Source organism: Lygodium microphyllum, chromosome 24 (genome assembly GCF_053477565.2).
Source record: "Lygodium microphyllum isolate KBCC chromosome 24, Lygodium_microphyllum_v1.1.10, whole genome shotgun sequence".
NCBI lineage: Eukaryota > Viridiplantae > Streptophyta > Polypodiopsida > Schizaeales > Lygodiaceae > Lygodium > Lygodium microphyllum.
In genome coordinates, this window is record NC_141158.1 from 61439390 (window position 1) to 61467342 (window position 27953).

General features: G+C 38.6%; 1 pseudogene; it reads right to left on the minus strand.

Moving 5' to 3' along the window:
* Positions 1 to 1687: 1687 nt before the first annotated feature.
* LOC148015153 (succinate dehydrogenase [ubiquinone] flavoprotein subunit, mitochondrial-like) lies at positions 1688 to 27780 on the minus strand (annotated as a pseudogene).
* Between the last annotated feature and the right edge of the window lie 173 nt (positions 27781 to 27953).

The window sequence follows — 27953 nt, forward strand, 5'->3', positions numbered from 1 at the left end:
CTCCCTCTCCCTCTCTTTCTCTCTTATTTCCTCTCCCTCTCACAATATATCCTAACACTCTACAAAAGCAAAAGGGAGAGGGAGAGAGAGAATGCACTCTCCCTCCCTCTCCCTCTCCCTCTCCCTCTCCCTCTCCCTCTCTTTCTCTTTCTCTCCCTCTCTCATTTCCTCCCCCTCCCCCTCCCCCTCCCTCTCTTTCTCTTTCTCTCTTTCTCTTTCTTTCCCTCCCTCTCCCTCTCCCTCTCTTTCTCTCTCATTTCCTCTCCTAAACAAGCAAAAGAGAAAGTGATTAAAACCTTAAACAAGCAAAAGAAGGAGAGAGGGAGACTCACCGATGAGATATGGCAACAGTGGGGCGGCTCCTCTTCGCAATGAAGGCTCCTCTTCTCCTTCGTGAACAACGGTGGCGGCGGCGGCAAGCCTTCTTCCTCTCCCTCTCTCATGACAGTTGCTCTCTCTCTCGCTCTCGCTCTCAAAATACAAAATGCAAAAACGCGAAATAAATCGGTTTCGGCCTGTTTTTTTCCTTGTGGAGCGTCGCTATTTGCGTCACTTTTGTAACGCAAATAGCGACATCGGTACCCCATCGCTACCCGTTGTCGATATAGGCTTAAATCCTTGTAGTGCATGTGGATCAATCCTTGCTAAGTAATGGCTAAGTGCAACATCTTTTAGTGAACTAATACCAACTCTTGTCCCTTTACCTTGTCCCAAGAAGTTATCGAAATCTTCAATCTCCAATTGTAAAAAAAGATAAATGTAAAATGAATGTAGAAATAAAACATATTAATGTATATGTTACATAATTTGAGATAATAGTACCAATTGATTTTCATCATTCTCTAGGTTAGTTGAATTCCATATGTTAATTGATGTTTGTGTCTCATTGGTATCTTCCAATTCTTTAACATATTGTAACTCTTCTCTTTCAAAATGGAAAATTTCAAGTTGGTCTTGAAGGCCGTGGAACTCCTCTTCAGTAATCCCATATTATTTCTCAGCATTCTTTATAATTCTTCTTTTGATTCATCTTCAACGTCAATAATGTCATTTCCAACATCAGAAGCCTCTGCAATGATGGCTAAACAATAGTCCTCCCTAAGATTGAAGAGCCTTTGGATGTCTACTAGCAGTATGTGTTCCTTGTCCTTGATAGGAAAAGTTGAAAGTGAAGCAACAGTATAAAAAGAAGAGTCACATATAAGATCTGCATTTGCATGGTTTTCTTAAATAATGGTCTCAGGTTTGAATTGGGCTCAGGTTTGAATTGAGCAACATCTAGTTTGCTAGCAATATATGCTTCTTGCTCAGGTTCCAAACATTCCTCCGCATGCTTGTCATTTTCTACCTCGTCCAAAAGGCAGAAAATGGAACATTTTGGACCCTCTCATACATCAAATTTAACAGGATATTTAACAAGAGTATATGCAATGAATGCAGTTGTTTTAGACATTAGCTTGCATTTCCTAGAATGAGCAGAACAAAACAAATCTGAGGTACAAAACTGGTCAAGAGAATGAGATGTACACTTTCTTGAAATCAAAGCCTCCTCTAAAGGTGAGCTCCCAATTGGTATGTGAACATATTCCTTTGCATCCTTTTCAACTACCAGAAATGCAAGGCTTTCAAACTCAGCAAACTCCTCCATGAAAAACTTCTTGCATTAGTTCAATACATGATCAATATCCTAGCCAAGGTTGAAAATATCCTTTGCAGTTTCGTAATACGATAAATCAATGCCATTCTGAAGAAGAAAGTCTAGAAGCCTTTCTGATGGAGAAACCTCTATGATATGAGACAATCCAGAAACCCTCAATGGTGACTTGCATTTGACTGGAGACTTCTTAGGCATTCCCACACTTGCTGTCTGCTGAACAAGGAGAGGAAGCTGTGGTAATTTCAAGGGAGAAGGTAGCACAACCAGAAGCCCTTATTGACCCTGAAGACAATCTTCTACTTTTCTTAGTAGGGGTTACCTGCTCTTGGGAGCCTGCAACATCCTTAGGTTTCAGACATGAGTTTTCACATGATACAGTGCGAAAGTGTGCACCCGACCTCACAAACAATGCCTCCTCGCTTCATATTTGTGGATCTACGATACGGCGCAAAAGTGGGCAAGCGACCTCAAGAACAATACCTCCTCATTTCGTATCAAGAGGTACACGAAATGGCGCAAATTGACATATGAAACATTGAAAGTGGACCTCAACTCTAGCTAGACTTGATAATTTGTAAAAAAAATCATAAATGTCTAATTACTTATTTATATAGACCGAAAAATATTTGCCATGTGGAAAGCCACATAGACAGTCAGTGGATGGCCCACGCAAATCATAAGCAATAAAACACTACCACGTGTCGTCTGTCCCACATGTATAAAAGATTGATGCAAGCTTACTTGACTCACTTTTCAAATCTACGAGTGCAAATACACAGCAATGTCAAGATCAATGATTTCGCATCGCCTTGTACCAGTCATTGGAAAATACAGTATGAGTAGGTGATTTTTAAACCTGCACTTCACTGCATTCACACCGTTTCGGTCATGTGCAAATATGGCTTAAGTATCTTCATTTCCAACCTCGCTTTACTCCTATTGTGCTGTATCGGTCATCCGTATATCATGCGTAAATACGGCACAAGGAGCTTCATTTTCAACCCGTGCTTTTCTCCTATCACGTTGTATCAGTCATCCATATGTCATCAGCAAATATGGCGCGAGTACCTCATCTCCAACCCACTCTTTTCTTCTATCACACCATATCGGTCAAACCCGTGCTTTTCTCCTATCATGTCGTATTGGTCATCCTTATGTCATCAGCGAATACGGCGCGAGTACCTCATTTCCAACCCATGCTTTACTCCTATCGCGTCGTTATCGGTCGTCCATATGTCATTAGCAAATACTGTGCGAGTACCTCATTTCCAACCCATGCTTTATTCATATCGCACTGTATCGATCATCTATATGTCATCCGCAATTACAGTGTGAGGAGCTTCACTTCAAACTCGCACTTCACTCCTTTCGCACTGTATTTGTTGTTTCTGTTTGGGGTTTAAGGTTTCTTACTTATGATTTTAAAATATTCTAACTTATCTCATTTTCCAGCAGGTTCATGGCTTGGACAAAACAAACAGCAAGGAAGGTGTATATAGACAACAAAGAGAGTGAGGAAGAGACAAGGCCATTAGCTCCTCTCTTTCCCTCTTGAGATCCCACCTACCCCTGGTGCCCTCAGTCTCCTACCATGGAGTCTAAGCAATATAGTGCAGAGACAATGTCTTCTCGTGCCCATAGTAAGCTTCATCATGTACAGTCCTCCCTTACAACTGCCAAGTTTTCAACCTCCCTTAGAGCCCCTATTCAATAGACAGAGCAACCTGGATCCTCTTATGCCCATGGAGAAGAAGACCCTTCCAAGTCCAAGAGAAAGAGAAAGTCTAGATTTTATTATGTTCAAAAAAAATTTAATGAGATAAAGAAGGCATAAAGAGCTACACAGCATGTGATTCCAAAGACAACATTTATCAGAGTTTTCAAAGATATTTCTTATAGATTATCAAGGGTGTCCCCCACTGAAGTTGACATGCAAAAAAAAGTCAGCTTGCAACCATTCTTTGCCTTTAGGAGGCTACTGAAGACTTCGTTATTGATTTTATGAATGATGCTTACATTGCTGCTACCCATGCTCATAGAGTGACTTTGATGAGCAAACACTTTAGTATGGTCAACAAAATCTGACAAGCTATTGAGGCCCTTGCCCACCACTGATAAAAAATCATTTGAGATCCTTAACGTTCCTCCAAAATTGTCTAAGAGAGAGAAACGGCAAGTAATTGAGGAGGTGACACATTTATACCCTAAAAAGACTACCCCCGAACAACATCAAGAATGGCCACAAGAGATTATAGATTCAGAGGATGAAGTTTGCAAGAGGAAAATCATTGTCCTTGGTCCTGTTAATCTAAAGAGAATGGGGGTTACAGGTATACGGGCAAATAGTTGTGAATGTCTCTTGCACTTCTTCATAAGAATACTATCTTAGTATTTCCTCTAAGAACAAATTTATGTTTGTTAAGAAAAATATTCAATTGTCAAATTCAGTAGTCTTTTGTTGCATAAGGTAAGGCTTTTTTACTCAATTTTTTTAAAATGGAATGATAGTGTTGTTCATTGCAACTAACATTCCTTTGTTTTTGCTATCGGTTTTAGGCCGTTGATTGCTTCTCTCATCCAAGAAATCTCTAAAACTATATTTATCATTGATCCACTGTTATCAGTGGAATTGTTTTCAAGATTGCGTTCAAACATAGAATTATTTTTTAGAACATTCAATCCAATTACAAACTACCATATTTTTTTCCTTATATCGAAAGGTATGCAATTTTGCAAAGGGCTTAATGTATACTTCTTTATAGTATGCATTTCTTACTAATATTTTATATTGCAGAGGACATTGGAGCTTAATATATATTGATATTCTCACTAGAGAAATTATCCTTATGAACTCTCTTGGTGGTATCCGTGGTCAAGCAAAAATGTACATTGAATACAAATCCTCACTTTTTGGTTTATTATTTATTTTATGTAATTGTATTTTTTAATAACATGTTTCCATTTATAGTGCTGGTAGGTTGGTGGTTACCTTTTTGGACACCACATATGAGGATCTTGTTGATCCTCAAAAACCATATAGCTTTATCTTACAGGAAGTGCCCTTGCAAAATGATTCGTATTCTTGTGGATGGAGAGTGATTTCAAATGTTTGTAGGACAATAGATTCAAAGATTCTCAAGATAGATGGGGTTAATGTAAGTATCTTTCACATTCTTTTTTGAGCAACATGTCTTTTAGTTTTCACAACTGCTCCATTATCATCAAATTTTATAATCATTCCATTTCTTTGTTTTTACTCCCTACAAGTACAAACTATCACTGCCCTAACAATTTATTACAACTTTCCTTGTAGTGCCAAGATTACCCCGATGCATACACATGGTGGATAAGAGAGAGATGTATTGAGTTAATTTTGGACATGCCAATCACGCTAGTCGACCCTGACTCTCCTCCAGTTAAATCCTTAACTAAGAGTAAGAGTAAGGCAAAAGGCAAGTCATCTGGAAAGACAAGTAAGATCAGCTCCAAAAAGACAAAAATGCCAACACTTTCTTATCCATCTCCTCATTAGCCCCCTGAAGAGAAGAGGCCCCCTTTCCAAGTCAAATTCTTCAACCAACCAAAGAAAAAAGCCACTGCAAGGAGATTAGATGTCGTTTCAGAAAGTGATGAAGAAGTTACAAAGCTGAAAGAAGACGAAGCAAGATCCTTGTATATCTACACTTTAATTCTGTAACTCTTCATTCAATGAAAAGCTTTTTGTCAAATGTAAATCTAATCAATGTTTCCATATTTATGGCTCGAAGCTTACAATTGTGGGAGGCAAGCAACTCATACAAGAGAAAGATTCAGCTCTTTTCCCAACTATTTTACTGTTTACTTTGAACTTATATTCTAGGGATGTACAATCTAGCATCTCCAAGGTATCCCTTACATCTTTAAGATTCCAATTGGATGTGATATTTACCTCCTTTTCTATAACTTGCACCTTAAGATTGAAGGACGTGTAATTTGTATATGAATCCAAGGCAATCCAGATGCCTAGTTTAAGTTTGTATCTCCTATAATCAAAACCCAAAGCAAGAGTTTATCGTGCTATATTATAACACAGAGACAAGGATTGGGGGCATACAATACACCTCATGGTGTTGCCCTTATGGTCAACCTCTCTAGATTTCCAAAGCTTTCCTATAATGTTATCTAGTTCTGCTTCTACAAAATTTTACTTAGCCAAGATACTTTTGTTCTCTGTAAGTTTGCTATTTTGAAGCAACCCACAAAGATACATAAGGGGATAAACCATGACATGCATATTCTTTTGGAGATCCTTCCAGTTGTCATGGACTTTTGAATATCTTGACATATTTTGAATTTAAAACTATGCATGGTTGCCTTATCAGGAACCTCCCAAACAAGAGATGAGAGACTTGGTAGTGAAAATTATAGTCTGGTTGTCTATATGATGGTCTTGCTAGCTCTTGGTAAGGACAAGTTGTAAGGTGTTTTTCATGCTTCAACAAGACTAAGTCACCTAAGTTTGCTCCATGGGACATTATAAATCATTCATTATTTTAGAAGAAACATTCAACTTGGTTAATTGGAAATATGTGATGACTTCTAGTTTGAAACCTTTCCTCTCTAAGAGTACATTCACTACTTGAGAAAAGTTTTTGTAAGTCATGCTGCATATGTCATGGTATATGTGATCATGGACAATCATATGGCTTGGTTGAGGCCCTAACAACGCGTGTCAGTGCCTTTGTCTGCCCTGTTATTGGCTACCTATTTCAGCCCCCAAGAATGTACCTAGAGCAATCAAGTTTTTCTCTTGAAACCCCTTCCACAATGCTCATGCAATGTCAACTTGCATCAAGCATATCAATGCCAAGTAAGACCAATGATTGATCATGAATCTTCAAGAAGAGAAGGATATGTGTTTCTGCCCATACTTTGTTTGGGCTACTCCTCTCTTCAAGCTTCTACAATGGTAGCTTGTAGTTAACTTCCAAGAGCAAGAATAAGCGCCCCCCCCACAATGGGCTACTGCCCTCCTCTTTATACATTTTTACCCTGTTTCACACAGCTAAGAGTGGCCTTCCATTTTCATCATTGCATGGGAAGAGAGGTACTTACATGTCAAGTAGAGTCCTCTTCAGTTGCTTGTGGTTGCATGGCTTGAGCTCCTTTGTGTGGTAGTCTATGAACTTCATTCTCCCCCATCTAGGATGTGCCCTATTCTCAGCCTGAAGAAGCCCGAAAAATGCAGCGTTGTCATGTTGTCCTCTTATTGTTTACTTGACTATTTCATAGGTATCATTAGTCACACAAGTAAGATGCAAAACTATACAATGTCCTATGCTCAAAGACAATAAACTTCATGAACTTTAGTGGTTCTTCTTTATAATGAACCTGTGAGTCGTGTTTTTGGAGTAACTACCAGGATTTCCTTCTTCTCTCCTACTTCTACATGCTTATTGCAAGCTACCTATTGCTTGTTACATGCTTTTGAATATAGGGGTTGTTTTTGCACCTGATCAAAAAATCTTCTTGGAAGGTTGAAGCCATGTATATGGGCTGAAATAGGCAGCCACCAACACAGTGATTTTTGTGGACAACAGGTCCTTTTTCTTCTCTATTTCTTCATACGATGTGATAGACACTTGCATTTGGCTTATCTACGCACTCTGTGATAGGGGAAGCTTATGTTATCTTCAGAGGTGAATCCTGGAAGATATTTGGGCTGATTTGGGGCTGATATCTTCAGCCATAATTAGAGAATTAGCTACATTAGTGCTCTTTTAATTCATTTCTTGCTCTACAGAAGATACCTTGTCAAGATATGCAAGTCTTATGTGCCCCTATGGCAAGGCAATGTTTGTAAATCATTCATAGATGCTTTAAGTTGGATTAAGAGGAGTTTTTTCTCTTTATTTCTTGGTTGTAGTAACCTATCCTTATCAGGAACTCTATTTGAAGCTTTCTTGAAGCAAGTCTCTTTTTCTCTACAAGCTTGGAATTGACTCATAATCTTTTGTCCCTAACAGTCTACATTGAATGTAGTCATGCAAAGTTGATTCATGCTTTGGTATCATGTATGATTGATGGGATGCAGAGTTTTTTATGATACATGACAGCTTATTGTACTTGAATACATATCTTGTGATTGCTCTTACAGTCAATAAAACAAGCTTGAGTTAGATCTTATGAGGTAATACTCTTGCAATCTTTGCTAAGAACATGTAGTTGGAAGCTCTATTAACATATTTGAGAACTTGGCTTGAAACCTTCAACCCTTCTCTTATCTCTACCATCTCCAGAGTCAAAGCTCTTGAACCCGCATATCTTCTTCTCTCTCAAACCCCTGTGATTGACCGTGAAGTTCCTCTTGAACCTTTAAACATTCACTGGAATCTACTTACTTCTTGAAGACACATCTCCATCTATCTTGTCCAATTTTCTTGCCAAATCCCTGTGGTGACCTTCAACCCTACGTGCTCTGACAACAGAACCACATATTGTGCGTAATATATAAAAATTATTCTCCCACTAAAAGAACTGATGGTCTCATCAACATATATAATGTTTGCAAACGCCTTATGAATCGCATTGAAAGTTCCACTCAAACTCTCCACACATTGCCATTCAGTTCTTGTTTTATATTTACAACCAAGAATTCGATATTAATACTTGCTTAAATGAAAAAAAATATCATATATGTTGTCAAATTAAGACTTATAATGTGTCTACTAGCAAACACATTCATTAGGAGACAAATGCATATCCTTGGCCATGTAAACATGTTGCACTTTGACTAACCACCCTTCATCCGTAATTTTGAAAGAAATGATACACCCTTTCTAGTGATGTTTTGAATCCTCTCTTTTTCTTCTTTTGACCTTGTGAGAGCCTTTGCAAGAGGGCAACATGGTCACCCAATCATTTATGCAAAAGGTTTTGGGCTCCCAATTTCCGTCTACTCCTTGGCTATAGACAGTGCAGGAGTTTATTAAACGAGATGGGTGCCTTTTGAATGCCATACTTAGATTGAATTCGCAGAGAAAAGCACTCACTGAGAAAGGAAAATGAGAAAAGAAAGAAGCTCACCGAGAAAGACGAATGAACAAAGAAGAAATACTGAAAAGACTAATGAAAATATATTGGGGGTGCCAAAAGCTCCCCACTTTCAAAAAAGTCATTAATACCAAAACATGTCAAAGTTTGGAGATTTTGGCTAAAAGAGAGGAGAGAATCATGAAGTGGACTCTACTATCTCCAAAAAGGAGGAGACAAGAATACCATATTCTTGTACACATGGAAAACTCTCTCTGGCCCTTTCCTTAATCCCATGATTAACAAAAGTTCATTTTTTGAAGCGTTTTTTGCCCTAATGCTTGTCACATTGACTCTTGCAAAGATTGCTGCTATCTCAGAAATACCTGGAAGTCGCTCTTTCAATACCTCTGGTGGAAGATGGCTAAGATGCAAGTATATGTGATCTTTCAAAGGGCCTACACCTCGTCCTTCATGAATCTCCATAGTCATTTAACGAGAAATGACATCTCGAGATGCAAGATCTTTGGCAATAGGTGCATATCTTTCCATGAAACACTCATCTTCATTGTTGCATAAAATGCCACCTTCACCACAAGACCCTTCTATAATCAAGCATCCGACACCATAAATACCAGTCGGATGGAACTGTATGAACTCCAGATCCTCAAGCAATAGGCCAGCACGTGCAACCATGGCATTGCCATCTCTTGTGCATGTATGGGCTGATGTTGCAGAAAAGTAATCCCTACCATACACTCCAGTAGCCAATATTGTTGATTGAGCCCGAAATCGGTGCAATGTTCCATCCTCCATGTTTAAAGTGATAACCCCTTGACATTCGCCTTCATCATTCATCAGTAGATCAAGGACAAAGTACTCAAAAAAAAAATTGTGTGTTGTGTTTCATAGCTTGCCTATACAAGGTGTGCAAGAAAGCATGACCAATTCGATCGGCAGCACAAGCACACATGTATGCTTGGCCACCTTTACCAAAATTCAAACTATGTCCCCCAAACGCTCGTTGATAAATCTTCCTCTCTTCAGTGCGAGAGAATGGAAGGCCATAGTTCTCAAGCTCAATAATAGCCTTTGGGGCTTCTTTGCACATATACTGGATAGCATCCTGATCACCTAACCAATCACTTTCTTTAACAGTGTCATACATATGCCATCTCCAATCATCTTGTGTCATATTTCCCAAAGCTGCATTTATGCCACCCTAAGCAGCAACTATGTGGGATCGTGTGGGAAACAACTTCGTGATGCAAGAAATATTCAAACCATGCTCAAAGGGACTAATTGCTGCACAAAGTCCAGCTCCACCTACCCCAACCACAATTGCATCATACATATGGTCAACTAGAGGATATGATGTTGTCAATGTCATGTATCGTGGCACCTCTCTTAGATTTGAATAGAAGCTCTGGGGTAAACACCCTACTTGTGATAATTGCCCACCAATTCTTTCACATTTATTAGTCGTTGAAGGGGACAAGCTGTGAGAAGAACAACTCCTCAGGATCCCGCTCAGACATTGCCTTCCCAACTGTGCAATCTCTCTCTCTCTCTCTCTCTCTCTCTCTCTCTCTCTCTATGCTTCCACACAAAAATTTATGAATGCATTGAAAAAATTGTGCCTAGCCTAACTACATGTGCTCATGCAAATGCAAATGCAAACACAAAAGATACACACATGGAAAATAAATTCCTAATGATGCTGACTAATGTGTTCAAATCCTTGGCAAAAAACTATGCCCTCATATTTGCAGTGGTGGACGCGCAGCATCATGACAACGCACGCACGTAGAGAGAGAGAGATATATATAGAGAGAGAAGCTTATTAGTGAGTATTTTACATGTAGTATCTAATGGAGATGATCGGCAAAAGACATTGGCCACAGAGACGTAAGGCATATTTCAAACACTTCCACTAGTATCTCTCTCGTAACTTCTCTTTCCTACAACACAATCTATCTAGGTTGATACAAAGTTTTGCCTCTCCTCTTGGTGCGCAGATCGGTCATTGTATGCTCACGTAGTGAATCCCGGAAGGTCCCCAAGAACAATGAACTCTACCTTTTTGCACTAATTACAATGTAAAAAGCATGAATGACAAGAGCAAGAGACCAATTGGGTTCAATCTCCCTCCATGCCTTGTGTGAGCGCTTCACAAAGCATGTATTTTATGTATATTTCCATCTTCATGCTCAATAATAACCCAATTTACAAAAATATGACAAGCTTTTAGCTTTTGAGTTTGCTTTTACAAAAATAGGAATAAAGCTAATGGACGGTGCCCAAAGAGTCTGGCACGCCCAACACAATGTCCAAATAGAAATAACATATCCGTGCGCATAGGCGCATACAAAATAATAATAAATAATCAATGCCTCAATAGACATGACAAAATATAGGCGTGGTGCCTATCAAAATATAATCCATAGGTCGAATACTCGCTAGACTCCAATGCTTTCCTCCGCCACTGCTGCTATCTCTACACATCAACTGAAGCATTCACAATAGTTAGTAAAATAATACAATTAAACTGGCAAAAGTGAATACCTAGCAGTCTTCAGCTACATAAATAAATCAACTGGTTAGAAATAAATCCTAACCTTAATTTATTACGAGTGCGCACTCTAAACTTATAAACGTTTATTAATTTAATATGTATTTTGCGGAATCACCCGCTATGGAATCACCCATGTACACACTAAATTAATGAAACGCCCGAAAAGGACAGGCGTCCCCATCAACTTCTCGCACAAAGAATCCACTTTGTGTATGAGCCCCGGTCATCAAAGTTTATGGAATCCACTGTAAAACCTCACGGAATCCACCGTGAAATATACCTCCTGGCATCATACCCCCGGGGTGGGATAGCAATTGACCTCAATTGCTATTAGCTCAATGTGGAGCTAACAGAGTGGGGAAAGCATTTAAGTCTCTAGCGTGCATCCATTGTGCTTCCTCTATAGGATGGTTCTTAAATTTTACTAGATATCTAGAATACCTTCGGCCAGTTCTAGTGGTCATAAAATCAGTGTCTATTATAGCTTCTGGTTCAAGTATTTCAGTCTCTTCCTCTAATAATGGTGGGTTTTCATAAACAGGGTGGACAGGTAATTGGCCTCTAAATGGTCTCAATAAACTAATGTGAAATGTATTGTGAATTTTCCAATGAGATGGTAATTCTAACTTGAATGCATTATGATTAATTTTATGAATGATTCTAAATGGTCCATAGAACCTAGGAGCTAGTTTGACAACTGGATGTCTATCTACACTTTGCAGTCTACGTTTTTCTATTCTCAGCCAAACATAATCATCAACTTTGAAATTCATGGCTTGTCTTTTCTTGTTGGCTTGTTTGGTATATGAAATTGCTGGGCTTCAGCAATCATATCTTTGACCTCATCAAATATACTATTATGCATACTAGCAATATCATCATCACTCTGAATTCTATTAGACAAAGATGCAACAGGTGTAGATAATCTATATCCATAAATGACTTCAAACGGTGCTTTCTTTGTAGATGTGTGCGGTGTATTGTTATATGCAAACTGTAATAAATGCAAATGAGTGTCCCATGTCTGAGGTTTAGAGATAGTATATGCACGTAAAAGATCTAGAATGGTGTTGTTTGTGGCTTCTGTTTGTCCATTAGTTTCTGGATGAAATGCAGATGAGAAATCAATCTTTGTGCCTAGATTAGCAAATAGAGTAATCCAAAAATTGTTACAAAATCTAGAATCACGATCTGAAATGATAACTTTTGGCAATCCATGGTTAGTAAAAACAGTTTTCAAAAATAACTGTGCTGCTTGTGATGCTGTTAAAGTTTTCTTACATGGAATGAAATATGCTTGTTTACTAAATCTATCTACAACTGTCCAAATCATATCATGGTTAGATTTAGTATTAGGTAATCCAGTAATGAAATCCATAGAGATTTGTTCCCAAGGTTTAGATGGAATAAACAAAGGCATAAGTAATCCATCCTATTTACCATGATGCCTCTTAACTTTTTGACAAATCAAACATTCAGAAACGAAGTTAGATACATCTGCATCCATATGCGGCCAATAAAAATCTTCAGTTAACATACGTAATGTAGATATGATACCTCTATGACCTTGATATGGGGGACAATGAATTTCATTCAAAACAAAAGATCGGAATGGAATTGTAACACACAATCTCTTTTCATAAAACATAAATCCATCATTATAGGACAATGAATCAACAGGAATGAAATTATTTTGAACTAATTTATTCCAATCAGAATGAAAAGTAATATTCTGGTGATATGTATCTTTCATAGCAATCAAAGAATCAAAAGATATGACAGAAATATTATGAATGGCAGGTCTTCTACTCAATGCATCAGCCACTACATTTTCTTTTCCAGGTTGGTATTGAATGATAGGATGAAAACTTTGAATAAAGGAAGCCCATTTGATATGTCGGTCAGAGATTTGGGGTTGGCTAAGTAAATGTCTAATACTTTGCTGATCGGTCTTTATCATAAATTCTGAACCCATTAAGTAGTGTTTCCACTATCTTAATGCTTGTACAACTACTAATAGTTCTTTGTCATATATGGAGTATTTCAGCTCAGAGGGTTTCAGTTTACAACTAGAATATGCTATAGGATGATTGTCTTGCATAAGTACGGCTCCTATTCCTGATCCACTAGCATCGGTCACTACTAGAAAGAATGGTCTATTAAAGTCAGGCAATTGTAGAACAGGGGCATTGGTTAATGCATGTTTCAGTAAGTCAAAGGATTTCTGTTGATTTTCAGTCCATTGATAAACAATTCCTTTCTTGAGAAGTTTGGTTAATGGTAAAGCAAGTAATGAAAAATTACGTACAAACTTCCTATAGAAACTAGCAAGACCAAGGAATGAGCGTAACTCATGCACGTTTTTAGGAACAGGCCAATTCAATATTGCATCAATTTTCTTAGGATCAACTTTAATTCCATCAGATGATACAATATGACCTAAACACTCAATTTCTGTCTTAAAGAATTCACTCTTTTCAGGATTTGCATACAGTTGATTTTCTTTCAATAATTGAAAAACTAATGACAAATGTTCATAATGTTCTTTCTCATTTTGACTAAACACCAAGATATCATCAAAGAAAACAATTACACAATATTGATATTTCAAAAAGATACGGTTCATCATTCTACTAAAGGTAGCAGGTGCATTGGTCAATCCGAATGGCATGACTAAAAATTCGTAATGACCAAACTGTGTTCTGAATGCAGTCTTGAATATGTCAGATTTATCTAGCCTCACCTGATGATAACCAGACTTAAGGTCAATTTTACTAAATATAGAAGATCCTTGCAATTTGTCCATAAGGTCATCAACTCTAGGAATAGGATACCTATTCTTTACAGTGATCTTATTTAAAGCTCGGTAGTCAATGCACATACGATAGCTATTATTCTTTTTCTTAACTAACAATACAGTTGCACCGAATGGACAACTGCTAGGTCGAATCAAACCTCTATTTAGTAATTCCTCAACTTGACTTTGGATTTCTTTTTGCTCTATCTGGTTGTGCCTATATGGTGCTTTGCAAGGTGGTTGTGTGCCAAGGATCAAATCTATCTTATGGTCTTCTGGATGTGAAGGAGGTAAACCTGGTGGTAGGTCTTCTGCAAAACAGTCCTTAAAATATGCAAGAAATTCCTTGTGCCTAGGGTGCATATGATTTTCCTTTACTTGCAATTCATTCACCCAAATGAGATAGGATTTACTACTCTTGCGTAATGCACGTTTAGCTTGAGTATGCGAAAGCAGTGGAAAAACATTAGATGCATGCATACCATATAATGTAATAGATTTTCCTTGAAAATTAATATTCATTGTGTGTGTAGAATAATCTATATCTGGATTATGCTGGTGTCGCCAAGGCATACCTAGAATAATGTCACTCGACTGTAATGGAACAACTAAGAAATTTCTTCTTTTAGTGTATGAACCAATTTGAATCTCTAAGTCTTGCACTTCTTGTGTACCATTATACCTAGTGCCTAAAAATGCAGCTTTTATGCGATAATGCGTAGGTACAGTCTGTAATTTCAATTCCTTTACCAATTTTGCTGAAATAAAATCATGAGTACTACCGTCATCATGCAAAATAGCCTTTTCCTTTCCATGCACCAAACATTTCATAGTCAATAAAGAATGTGGAGTAGGCATATCTGGTAAAGTATCAGAAGTAGTAGTAGTGTCGTCCTCATCTTCAGTGAAATCAGGCATATCCTCATGTTCGTCTTTGTCCATGGCTCCAAGATAGTTGATATGAGCTGGTGGCTTCTTTGAATGACAATTTGCTATGAGATGTCCAGGCTGGTGACATTTATAGCATACTATTGGCTTGGCTTTGGTTACATTATTTGCAATGGCGGGAAGTCTAGGTACATTTGGATTTGGCTGTGAAATAGGCTTAGGATTTGGATTGACATTGGATGGTAATGCAGGTGGTTTAGCCCAATTCTTGCAGAAAGATGATGAAGAGAAACGACTTGGATTAAATCTTCTAAAATTGGAATTGAATTGTTTAGATCCATAATTAGCATTGGCTTGGAATTGTTGTGGTCGTCTGTCTCTACCGCGTAGCTTATCTTCAGTGTCGTGAGCTAGTGAAATGGCGTCTTCAAGGGTAGCAGGCTTGAACATGTTCACTTCAGCGTAGTAATGCCCAATAAGTCCAGACATATACTTCCGCTTATATGTCGTCTCTGGTACGTCTTCAAGCATGCATAGCTGGAGGAGTGCATTCCAAAAACGCTCTATATACTGAGGAATAGGCTCACGATCCCGTTGTTGGAGTAGATCCCATTGCTTGATAGCCTTCTCATGAAATTATGGTGGAAGGAAATTTTGCATGAACTTCTTGAAATCTTCCCAAGTAGCAGGACATTCTATGCTCTTGCGTACTACAATCCACCAAAGTGATGCTCTATCTACCAAATGATTAGTAACACACTTGATTTTATCTTTTTCTGGATAAGTTTCCTCATGGAAATAGTCATCAAACTGACTAATGAATGCTAGAACGGTCTTTCCTTCTCATATGCCATTGAAAGTACGAAATTTGAAACTTCGTTTACTTATCTTTGATTCCTTGCGAATGGTTTGAGCTTCAAGAGTGGCGTCGATGGTACGTCAAATCAAATCTTGAGCTTGAGGTTCTTCTTTGTCGGTAGACGCTCTTTGTAATTTTGCCAATTGCGCTTGCAATGCTTGCCTAGCCCTTCGTTCATCTTCCAATTGCATCATGATTAAGTCCAGCTTTTGCTCCATCATAGGCTCAGGTAGGTCGTCTTCAGCCATAAGATCATCCATATGTGGTTCCGTCATTCCTGTAAAACTCAAAAGACCTTTCTCACTCAAAATCAGGTTAGCGGGATGAGCGTAGCTCAAATTCGGGGTTAAAAGGCTTATGTGTTTTTGGGTATTTCTTTCTCAATCTTCAGAAAATCTGCGATTTTTCCTTCTTCGTATGCTGAAAATGCTTCAGCAAACCTGCGTATGGGTAGAATACCTTCCCACGAACAACTTTGCAATTCGGAGTTTCTGCGCAAGAACAGCCCTTCTAGGAGTTTTGAGCACAAGTCAGTTCTGACTCCAGTTGACTAGTCTGACTTGCAAAGTTGCAGACTTATGTGACTTGCAGAGTTGCAAACTTGCAGAACTTAGCCAACTTAGTGAACTTGCAGAACTTGATCTCTGAGGTACGGGACCTGGAGTTTGATGACTTGCAGGAGATGACTTGTGTTGCTTGATTGATTTAGCTTAATGGATTAATCTTAAAAAGCTTAATCGACGGATTTCTGGGGGGGGGGGGCCGTTTTTTCCAGGCAGCGAAAAATTCGGCAGCCCCTCTGATACCTTGTTGAAAAAATTGAAGCTTTGAGCTTCCTTAAAGCTTAAACTAAGCTTTTGAAGCTTTAGTGTTTGAAGTTTTGAGATATTTGAATTTTGGGATTTGTTACTTATCTCTCTGTTTGACGACTTGATGATGGAGATGAGGGAGTGGTCCTCCACCTGTATTGCCTGGTCCTTTGCGATCTGATGACAGAAACAGGGGTTCTTGATCACCAGAAGTCTGCCTGTATCGACGGTTCGCGACAAGATTGACTGTAGAGCTCGATCATTCCAGGAGCTCTGCCTTCGCACGAGATGGGTAGCGATTGGAAGCTCTTGATCTCAGCTCCGCTCTGATACCACTGATGCGTAGATCGGTCACTGTATGCTCACGTAGTGAATCCCGGAAGGTCCCCAAGAACAATGAACCTTTTTGCACTAATTACAATGTAAAAAGCATGAACGACAAGAGCAAGAGACCAATTGGGTTCAATCTCCCTCCATGCCTTGTGTGAGCGCTTCACAAAGCATGTATTTTATGTATATTTCCATCTTCATGCTCAATAATAGCCCAATTTACAAAAATATGACAAGCTTTTAGCTTTTGAGTTTGCTTTTACAAAAATAGGAATAAAGCTAATGGACAATGCCCAAAGAGTCTGGCATGCCCAACACAATGTCCAAATAGAAATAACATATCCGTGCGCATAGGCGCATACAAAATAATAATAAATAATCAATGCCTCAATAGACATGACAAAATATAGGCATGGTGCCTATCAAAATATAATCCATAGGTCGAATACTCGCTAGACTCCAATGCTTTCCTCCGCCACTGCTGCTATCTCTACACATCAACTAAAGCATTCACAATCGTTAGTAAAATAATACAATTAAACTGACAAAAGTGAATACCTAGCAGTCTTCAGCTACATAAATAAATCAACTAGTTAGAAATAAATCCTAACCTTAATTTATTACGAGTGCGCACTCTAAACTCATAAACGTTTATTAATTTAATATGTATTTTGCGGAATCACCCGCTATGGAATCACCCATGTACACACTAAATTAATGAAACGCCCGAAAAGGACAGGCGTCCCCATCAACTTCTCGCACAAAGAATCCACTTTGTGTATGAGCCCCGGTCATCAAAGTTTACGGAATCCACCGTAAAACCTCACGGAATCCACCGTGAAATATGCCTCCTGGCATCACCTCTCATGATGTGAATGTCCCTTGTATCATTTTTTCTTCTACAAATCCTTTGATCTCATTTCTAACGAACCAATTCCCTTTTGATCAAGGCTTGCACTAGCCTTGGAAGCCATTACGTTTATCGTTTCCAAAAACATTTCCTCAAAATCAACAACATGAGCCACGAATTCTTACTAGATGAGACTATGGATGTCAATATCCATGGGAGCAATATTTAGGATGTCAATATCTATAGGAACAATATTCTCTAGTAATCAAAGTCATAAATATTGATGTCAATATTTATGACGTCAATATCTATGGGAACAATATTCTCCAACAATCAAAGTCATCCACCATTAATGACCATTTTAGCAAAACACAATTGCAAGATCAACAATTATTATCATAGAAAAGTTCACAAAAGGATAGTCACATCCACCCTTGAAGCTTTTTTTGGCCTATAAATCAAAGATATATTGTCATGGTTAGATCATTTTGAGAATGTAGCTGAATATCATGGATGTGATGGTTTGCAAAAGACAATGAAAATCCATACAATTCCTCAAAGGGCTTGATATGACATGGTATGTGCAATAAGAAGATACAATGAATCATGATTGGGTCTTATTTAAAAAATGGATAATTAGTGACTTCATGCATGAGGATATGGCAAAGAGTGCTTTGCTTTAGTTGAATGAATGGTGGTACTTTAACATGAGACCATATCTCAATTTGCCATCAAATTAAAACAAATTTTACTAAGAATTGTCCCAAAAATGTTGAAAGACATGAAGTTGTACTTCTTATGGCCCTAGTTGTCATGATTTAAGGTGTCTTGTTCAAAATCAAGGCCCATGTAGTTTTTGAAGGTAATAAAAAGCATACAAAGGATCGAGGGAGCTAGAGCAAAACCATATAAAAAGCCTTCAAGCAAACTAGAAGGAGATATTGTTCCCATAGATATTGACATCCAAAAAGCTTAGAGATGATCACTAGAGAGGGATGCTAAATGAAGACCTAGATGCTTTACTTGTAACATTTTTGGGCATGTGACTAGCCAAGCATTGTAGAAAATCAAAGCAATAATAGTACAAAAGACGTCTCCAAAATGTGTAGATTTTTTATAAACATGGTGCTTCTCTAAGAGAAGTGCAAGGAAACACCTAGGCGGGTGTACTCTTGAGGCATGTCACTCACACATTCAGACCTTCGACATTTGCCAAAAAAAGAAATTTGTCACAACACTCTAACTATGAAATTTCGTGATAGATGGATTAAGATTTTGTTAGATTTATACAACTCTTCTTCTTCAATAAGCCAAAAATTTGTTCATCAATACAATATGCCACTACAAAGTGCACCTTCGATAGTCGTGCTATCTGATGATGATTCCAAGGTCTATGAAAGTGATAAAGTAGTTTTAATTACTTTAGATATATTAGGGAAGAAGTTTCAATTTGAACATTATGTATTGCCACAACAATTATTCCCCATAACTATTAGTTGTGATTGGTTTGATACATTCGATGCAAAGTTAGACTTTTGTAATTGTAGGTTGCAAGTACCAACCATTCCACATATCTACTTTCAACGATAAAAAAAGAAGAAGTTTCTTCAACGAATGCAAATAACACCGTCCCTAGAGAAACAAGCTATACTGAAATTGCTACAAGAATTTCCCACAATAATACCAAAAGAGGGAAAATTCTTAGTCACATCAGCCCCAATGAAACATGAGATTCAAACACAAAGAGTTTACCCATCAAAATCACACAAAGATAACATAGCTCAAAGGAAAACAATATTATTCAAGGTGTGGTAGTAGAGATGTTAAGAAAAGGAGTCATTCAGCCCTCATCAAGTCCTTAGGCATTAGAACCTCACCTAGTCAAGAAAAATCCTAGAGAATATCGATTTTGTATTGATTTTAGAGGATTGAACAAAGTTGCAATCCACGACGTGTTCTCCATGTGGCGATTGGATGAACTTTTAGACCAATTAGGAGGATCAACATATTTTACACGGGCAAACTCCTATCCCTCTAGATGATAGGGAGAAGATAACATTTCATACTAGCCAAGAACTAAAATTTTATGTGAAGTATTAAAGATTGTAGCACTTTAATCTCAAGCTTCACATGAAAAAAATGTAAATGGATGCAAAGGCATCTAAAATTCTTCAAATATATTATATCCAAGAACAAAGTATGCATTAGCCCTACAAAGATACAAGCAAGCACAATTATCCATGACCAACCAATGTGAAACTGCTTTAAAGGTTCCTTGGACTTTCAAATTTCTCAGGCAAATTCATAGATCATTTGGCCTTCGTCACTAGCCCACTTAGAGAAATTTTGAAAAAGAAAGTAAAATATAATTGGAGCCGTTAATGCAAAGGAGCTTTCATACAACTCAAGCATATAGTCCACAATTTCGTAATGCTAAAGTTTCTAGACTTTTAAAAACCATTCATCTAGGGAGAGATGCCTCAAATATAGGACTAAGAGCTATATTAATGCAGAGGGATAATGATGGATAACTAGTAGGGTGATAATACCATCTGGACTACAAAAAATATATGTGTCTCATTTTCATGACATCCACTCTATGGACATTTAGGTTTTCATATATGTTTGAATTTGCTAAGGCAAAGATTCTTTTGGCCACAAATGTGAAAAATGGTGCACGGTGTCTTGATGTTATGAGGACACAGTGTGAAAAAGTATGGAATGCATCATCATTCGACTTCTTTATTGATCTAGAGAGTCAATGTGATCTGAGTCATTAGTGTTAGTGTGAGTTGCAGGGATTATCTAAAAATACTAGATTTTTGGATAATTTTAGCCTGTATTTGATATTATTATTGTAAAAATCTGAAAAAGTTAGAAAAAGCTTCTAGATTAGGATGGCATGCAAAAAGCTAGTTGCTTTTTTAGCCAATTAGGAGATTTTTCATAAAAAAGACAGATTAACGAAATCACGTGCGTCGCGATCACTGTAAACAGGCTGAAAACTGCAGATTGAACGGAAAGAAGAAGAAGTGATCTAGGAGATCCGTGAGCAGGTGTCCTGCAGTTTTACCCCCCTTTTGAAGCCAACGTAGCCATCAAATTCGGATTTCGGGCAGTAAAGAAAGAGCTAATTTTTCTAATCCACGTTTTTGGTCTATGAAGGAGCTCTAGGAGAAATAATGCCTGGAGATTGCTTCTGAGTAGTGCAAAGATTCCAAATTCTTTCAATACATATTGATTCAATTAATTGTGATTTGTTTTTTGTGTGTTTACCACTTGGGTATTCTCTATCTTCTCTTCCATCTCCTATCTCTACTTCCTTCTACTTCTGATCCCCGATGGATTCAATCTTTTGACAAAAACCCCTATGACATTGGTGAGCCCAACGTGAAAGGTTGTCACAGAAGAAGGAAAGATAATATGGGAGAACCTTCGAATACAATCTCCAGTGATGTTTTGCAATAGTTGGTGCAAAATATGAATATGCTTATGCAGGTACAACAACAACAATAGGTGATGCAAGCTTCAGTTCAAACAGAAAGTGTTGTGATGAATGCTTTGCAAGCAGTTGAGTGTGAGGTGAAGTTATTCAATGGCAGGTGTGTATCTGCATATGTACATACCTATGCTCAGAAGATGGAATTATTTGGAGTGGCTCAATCTGCATGGAGCCAGTATTTTGTACGTGTTACTGTTCATGAACGGAAAGCATGGATTATTGAATTATACTTGCAGGATGCAGATTGGGTAGCCTTCAGGAAGACACTCGGGGAAGAATTTTACATCGAGAACACCAGTTTGATTACGTGCAAGACTTTTCAAGAGTGGGTTATACAACCCAATAAGGGTCTTGTGGCTAGGAATTTTTAAGAGAATTTGAAAGTCGATTTGAGCAGTTGGATCTTGCAGAGCAACAAGCTCTTGCAAGTCAGAAAATTGAATTGTTTCTACAAGCAGCTGATCCTGAGCTTCAAGAGAAGCTTGATGATTTGCTGGAGGATCACACTACAGAGACAGGTTTGAAAATAGAGTGGAGATATGTCAAGGAAGCTGTTACTACACTTGTGAAGAAGCATAGAAGAAGAGAAAGATTGCATGTCTCTAGCTTGCCCACTGTTACGAGCAAGACAGTTGATGTATCCAGTAAGCCACCTACTTCTATGGCTAACCCTATGGTTGTACCTGCTATTGTTCCCTCTATTAGGGAAGATGTCTCAGATGAATTGGTCAAAGGGATGCGGGATCTTCAATTGAAGGTTGCAAAATTGGATGAAAAAGGACAAGAGGAAAGGGGACTGGTAGCAGCCCCTAAGCCTGGAAAAAGATGTATGTGATGTGACAGTTTGCAGCATGAGAGAAATGATTATTCTGCCTATCAGGAGGCCTTGGCAAGATAGCTTACCTTTTGGAAAGATGGCAAGATCTATGCACAAGAAACGGGATTGCCTCTTGCTTTGAATTTTGGAAAGGGAGGTATGCAGAAGGTGTTGGAAGACTTGGCTATCCGAAATGCTTATGCGGTGGTACACGCTTCTACTTTTGGTTTATAGTTGGATAGAATGCATGGCCAAGTGATGGTTGGTCCAAAGGCTGAAATATAGACACATGCTTTACATGCAGCTGAAAAGAGAAAGGTCACTGATAGTGAAATATCTCATGCAGGGCAAGACATTCGTGGCATAACTGGTTGGGAATCACCAGTAGATGCATATTTAGTGTATGCATATTTAGCAAAGGTACAAAACATGAATGTACTTGTGGAAGAAAAACGAAAAAGAGATGAAGATATTGCATGGACATCTAAAAGAATGACAAGAAGAAGTGTGGATCAACCTAAAGCTGCAAATCAGCCACCTCCCAAGCATGTTATGGAAGAGGTCAGTCAGAAGCAAAAACAGGATAACAAACAAGAGGGCAAAAAGAAGGGCAAGCAGCCAGGATATAAGTTGCAATCTGACATTGAGACAGCCACAGATCTTAAGAAGGTTCTTGAAGAACGGATCTTAAACAGTCGGATGGAATTTACCTTGGGAGAGGTGCTTGGCATTGCCAAGCGAGGATTTCATGATGAGATCATTAACATAATTAAAAGGAAGCGTCAGTTTCTTGGTGATACCACTAGTGCATTGTTGCAATTTGAAGAGGAAACTGGATTGTTGGGTATTCAAGCTGAATATGAGCATGAAGTAAGTACTGGATTATCTATGCAGGATGCTACTAATCAATGGATAGCATGTGGAAAAGAGAAGAAAGTGGCTAAAAATGCATTGTCTTGTAGCAATATGCATGGTGGAGTAAGGAAAATGCAAAAATATGGAGAAGAGACTCTAGGATTTATTCCTTGAAGTCACTACACAAGAAATCATTGGGCTAGAGATACCACTGAAACAGTAGTGAAAATAGGGGAGCGTGAAACTCCTTGTGTTGCTTTACTTGACCATGTTTTGGAGTTGAGGAGGTTTTGATTGTTGGGCATATGTGTGGGCCTTATGGGCGAAGGCCGTCACCAACAAAAATAGATGGGATTGATAGAATGCAAGATGTATGCACGAATGTATCAGAGGTGCATAGATTCTTGGGTGCATGTGTGTTCTATTTGATATGGATTCCTCACTTTGCACATGTAGCCGATGCTCTTTATCAGCTTCTAAGGAAAGGTCAAAAATTTCATTGGGAAAGTAAGAATGAGAAAGCAATGAAAATTTTGAAGAAACTCTTAAAATTAGCTCCTACATTGAGATAGGCTAACTATTCACATGGAAAGCCTATCATTATTACTGTTGATACAAGCCCAATCGAGATTGGATGGGCAATTGGGCAAAATGATGAGGAAGGGGAAAGGTATGCGATATGCTTTGGTGCAAAAGTATTGACTGAACGACAAAGAAGATATCCACAGGTGAAAAGAGAATAATGGGGAATTGTGACAGCCCTTAAATGTGATAAGGAGTATTTTATGGGTACTCATGTAGTCATTGAGACTGATTGTTTGCCGGTATTGGGTATGATTACTAGTTGTGCTACCCCGGACATGGCTATGCTCCGGTGGATTGCATACATCAAATCTTTGAACCCTGAATTTTAGCATATTGTAGGAAGAGATAACCCAGTGTGGCAGACATGTTATCTCGAGCACGCTATGAGAATGAAGATGGGATGATGGATGAGGAGGAAGAAGATGACTTTCTTATGGCTGAAAATGATGTTGCAAGAGTGAATTTAGTAATGCAAGGTGTTGCTACAGCATTAACAGAAGCTTGGACAACAAAGAGAAGACACTTTAGATGTTTTGCATCTTGTGTAGAAGTGTTTCTGGAAGACAAATATGCAAGAGAGTGGCTAAGAATTGGTCAATATCTCAATACATTAATAAAGAGAGATGAATGGTCAAATGAGGAGTTTAAGAAGATCAAGAGGAAAGCCTATGGATTTTTCTTAAAAGATAGATACTTATGGAGTCATGCTAAAAAGAAACAGGGTATGCCATTGCGAGTTTTGGGTGATAGAGCTTCACAAGTAACTGTTATGGAAGAATTTCATGAAAGCTTATGGGCTGGTCATAGAGGTGTTTGGGGTACTTTTACAAAGATCAAAGAAAGATATTGGTGGCAAGGTATACATAAGGATGTTGCTCACTTTGTGGAAACATGTATGACATGTCAAATGTATTCAACTGTGAGACATCGGGATGGATTGCAACCCACATATCCATTGTCTCTTCATTTTAAGTGGGTGGTGGATTTGGTCACAATGCCTACAGGTCTTTGGCAAATGAGGTATCTTGTGCTTGCTCGTGAAGACTTGACTAATCAAGTGGAAGAGAGAGCTCTACATACTAAGACGACAAATGTTGTATGTACTTTTCTCTTAGAAGAGATCTTTTGTCGATATGGCTGTGTGGGAAAACTTACAGCAGATAGAGGTGAGGTGGATGCAAATGAAGCTCATGATTTCTTTGCATGGTTGGGGATAAAGCTTGCTTTAACTTCAGCCTATAACCCTGAAGGAAATGGCAAAAGTGAAAGAGGTCATTCACCTATTGTGAAGGCATTGGCAAAAGCATGTGGAGAGAAGGTAAAAGAGTGGCCACGATTGCTCCCTTATGCTTTTTGGGCTGACAGAACAACTCATAGTCCTGTTACAGGATATATGCCTGCAGAATTGATGTATGGTCAAAAACCTATCATGCCGCTAGAAGAGATGAAAGTCACATGGAGTGTGTTACCTTGGGAGGAGGAGTTGAATCGAGAGGAGTTGTTGGCCTTACGCATTAGACAGTTGGAAAGAAAGTCAGAAGACATAGAGGCAGCAACTGCAAAGTTAAGGGTAGCAAGGATACTGAACAAGAAACGGTTTGACAAAAGGCATAGACTGAGACCAAGAACCATACAAGATGGGATTGGGTATTGGTTTATGATAGCAGTTTAGATAACCAGCATAGTGCCATGCATAAAGTTTCCAAAAGATGGTTTGGATCCTATGTGGTAAGACAGGTGTTTGACAATGCTACTTATGCATTAAATGAGCTGGATGAGACAGCCATAAAACTTTCGATAGCACGGAAAATAATCAAATTATTCAAAAGGCGGGAATCTACTGCCTATGAGTTGCCAGAATTGGAAGAAAATAGTGGCCATGATACAGGGGCTAGCCAGGAAGATATGGAAGATGAAGAAGTAAAGGATATGGTTGCAGAGGATGGTTCGGTGACAACTAGGATTTTGGCACATACCAGAGGATGTGCAGGTTCAAAGGGGGTGGATGTCGTGATGTTATGAGGACACATTGTGAAAAAGTATGGAATGCATCATCATCCGACTTCTTTATTGATCTAGAGAGTCATCTAAGTCATTAGTAATAGTGTGAGTTGCATAGATTATCCAAAAATACTAGATTTTTGGATAAGTTTAGCCTATATTTGATATTATTTATTGTAAAAATCTGAAAAAGTTAGAAAAAGCTTCTAGATTAGGATGGCATGCAAAAAGCTAGTTGCTTTTTCAGCCAATTAGGAGATTTTTCATAAAAAAGACAGATTGACGAAATAGCACGCGTCACGATCGATGTAAACAGGCTGAAAACTGCAGATTGAACGGAAAGAAGGAGTGATCTGGGGGATCCGTGACTAGGTGTCCTACAATTTTACCCCCCTTTCGGAGCCAACGGAGCCATTAGATTCGGGTTCCGTGCAGCAGAGAAAGAGCTGATTTTTCTTATCTACGTTTTTGGTCTACGAAGGAGCTCCAAGAGAACTAATGCCTAGAGATTGCTTCTAAGTAGTACAAAGATTCCAGGTTCTTTCAATACATATTGATTCAATTCATTGTGATTTGTTTTTGTCGTGTTTACCACTTGGGTATTCTCTATCTTCTCTTCCATCTCCTCTCTATTTCCTTCTACTTTTGATCCCCGGTGGACTCAACCTTTCGACAAAAACCTCTCCGACAACAGGGTGCTTCAAGAATGTAGCATGTATGGCCATCAAGCAACTAATATGTAAAGCTTAGGGTTTGTTGGAGGTAATTAAAGTTTTCAAACCTTTTGAATTGGTAGCTTGGGATTTCGTTAGACCTTTGCCCCGATCATAAACATGAAACAAATATATCATTGTCTTGACTGAATATCTCACTAGATGGTACGAGGTTAGAGCAGTTCCCAATGCAACATCTTAGACTGTAGCAAATTCCTTGTTGAATAAGTCATCTTAAGGCACGGTTTCTAAAAAACAATCTTATGTGATCAAGTCTCTAATTTTCAATCACAAATTATGCAAATTGTTACAAATCCATTGGCATAAATCAAATGTTTGCGTCTCCATATCATTCTCAAACAAATGGACTATGTGAGCAGCTCAACGAAACATTGAAATGGACGTTGACAATGTTTATAGACATGTTACGCAGTAACTACGATCATGTATTGCCATATGACACACATATAGATGCACCATCCAAAAGTCAACAAGAGTTAGCCCTTTTCTTGCACTTTATGAAAGAGAAGCAATTTTGTCTCCTGAAGTTCCATTTTGTAGAATTGAGCCCAAAGATAAGGATGCCATTGTGAATGGTATACAAAACTCAAGGGCTATCAGCCACTGTAACTCAAGAGTCGCATTCAAAAAAACATTTGAATCGCTCAATAACTATATAAATGCCTTTACAACTCTAGAAGAGAACATACTGAATATGATGACATTGGGCAAAAAGTCACGCTTTATTTCCAAGACGCTAGCAAGGAAATTCAAAAACCTTTGTCCACACATGGATTGGTCCATAGATGATGTTGCGAAGAAAATACAAAGCTACACCTGTTTACTAACAAGAGATGAAAATAAGAGTTAGGAGAGGAGTTCATACATCCCACATTCGTCCTTTAGTGACAATACCACATAGACATAAGAAGCATGACCTTACAAAAGCTAACCCTTGTCAAACCCCTTATAATAGAAATCGATCGCAAGCTTATAAGTCTCGCGAGACAGAAGCTTCTTAGAAGTGGCACGATAGTCGAGAAACAATGTCATAGGCAATCTTGAAGAAGAGAAAGATAGCCCAGCCTCCTCGGATCATCCTTCATGACACCTCTTCTGATCTTACATTTCACCGGCAACTCCTGTGCAGCCTGATCGACATCCAGGATCTGCATGATTATTTGGCCATCGATTCGATCTTCGCTTGCGAGCGAGTGTTGCCCGATACTTGAATGCATCAACAGTAGCATCATGATCATCATTTGTATGTACGGCGCTGTGCTTAATAATTCTAGTGGTCGATGTGACATGTAGCAAACATCGAATGGCGGCGCAGTCGCACCAATCTGGTCAATGTAGCATGCAATTATTAACGTTGAAGTGGCACGATAGTCGAGAAACAATGTCATTGGCAATCTTGAAGAAGAGAAAGATAACCCAACCTCCTCGGATCATCCTTCATGACACCTCTCCTGATCTTGCATTTCACCGGCGGCTCCTCTGCAGCCTGATCGACATCGAGGATCTGCATGATTATTTGCCCATCGATCCGATCTTCGCTTGCTAGCTAGTGTTGCCCGATACTCGAATGCATCGACAGCAGCATCATGATCATCACTTGCATGTACGGCGTTGTGCTAATTAATAATTCTGGTGGTCGATGTGACATGCAGCAAACATCGAATGGCGGCGTAGTCGCACCAA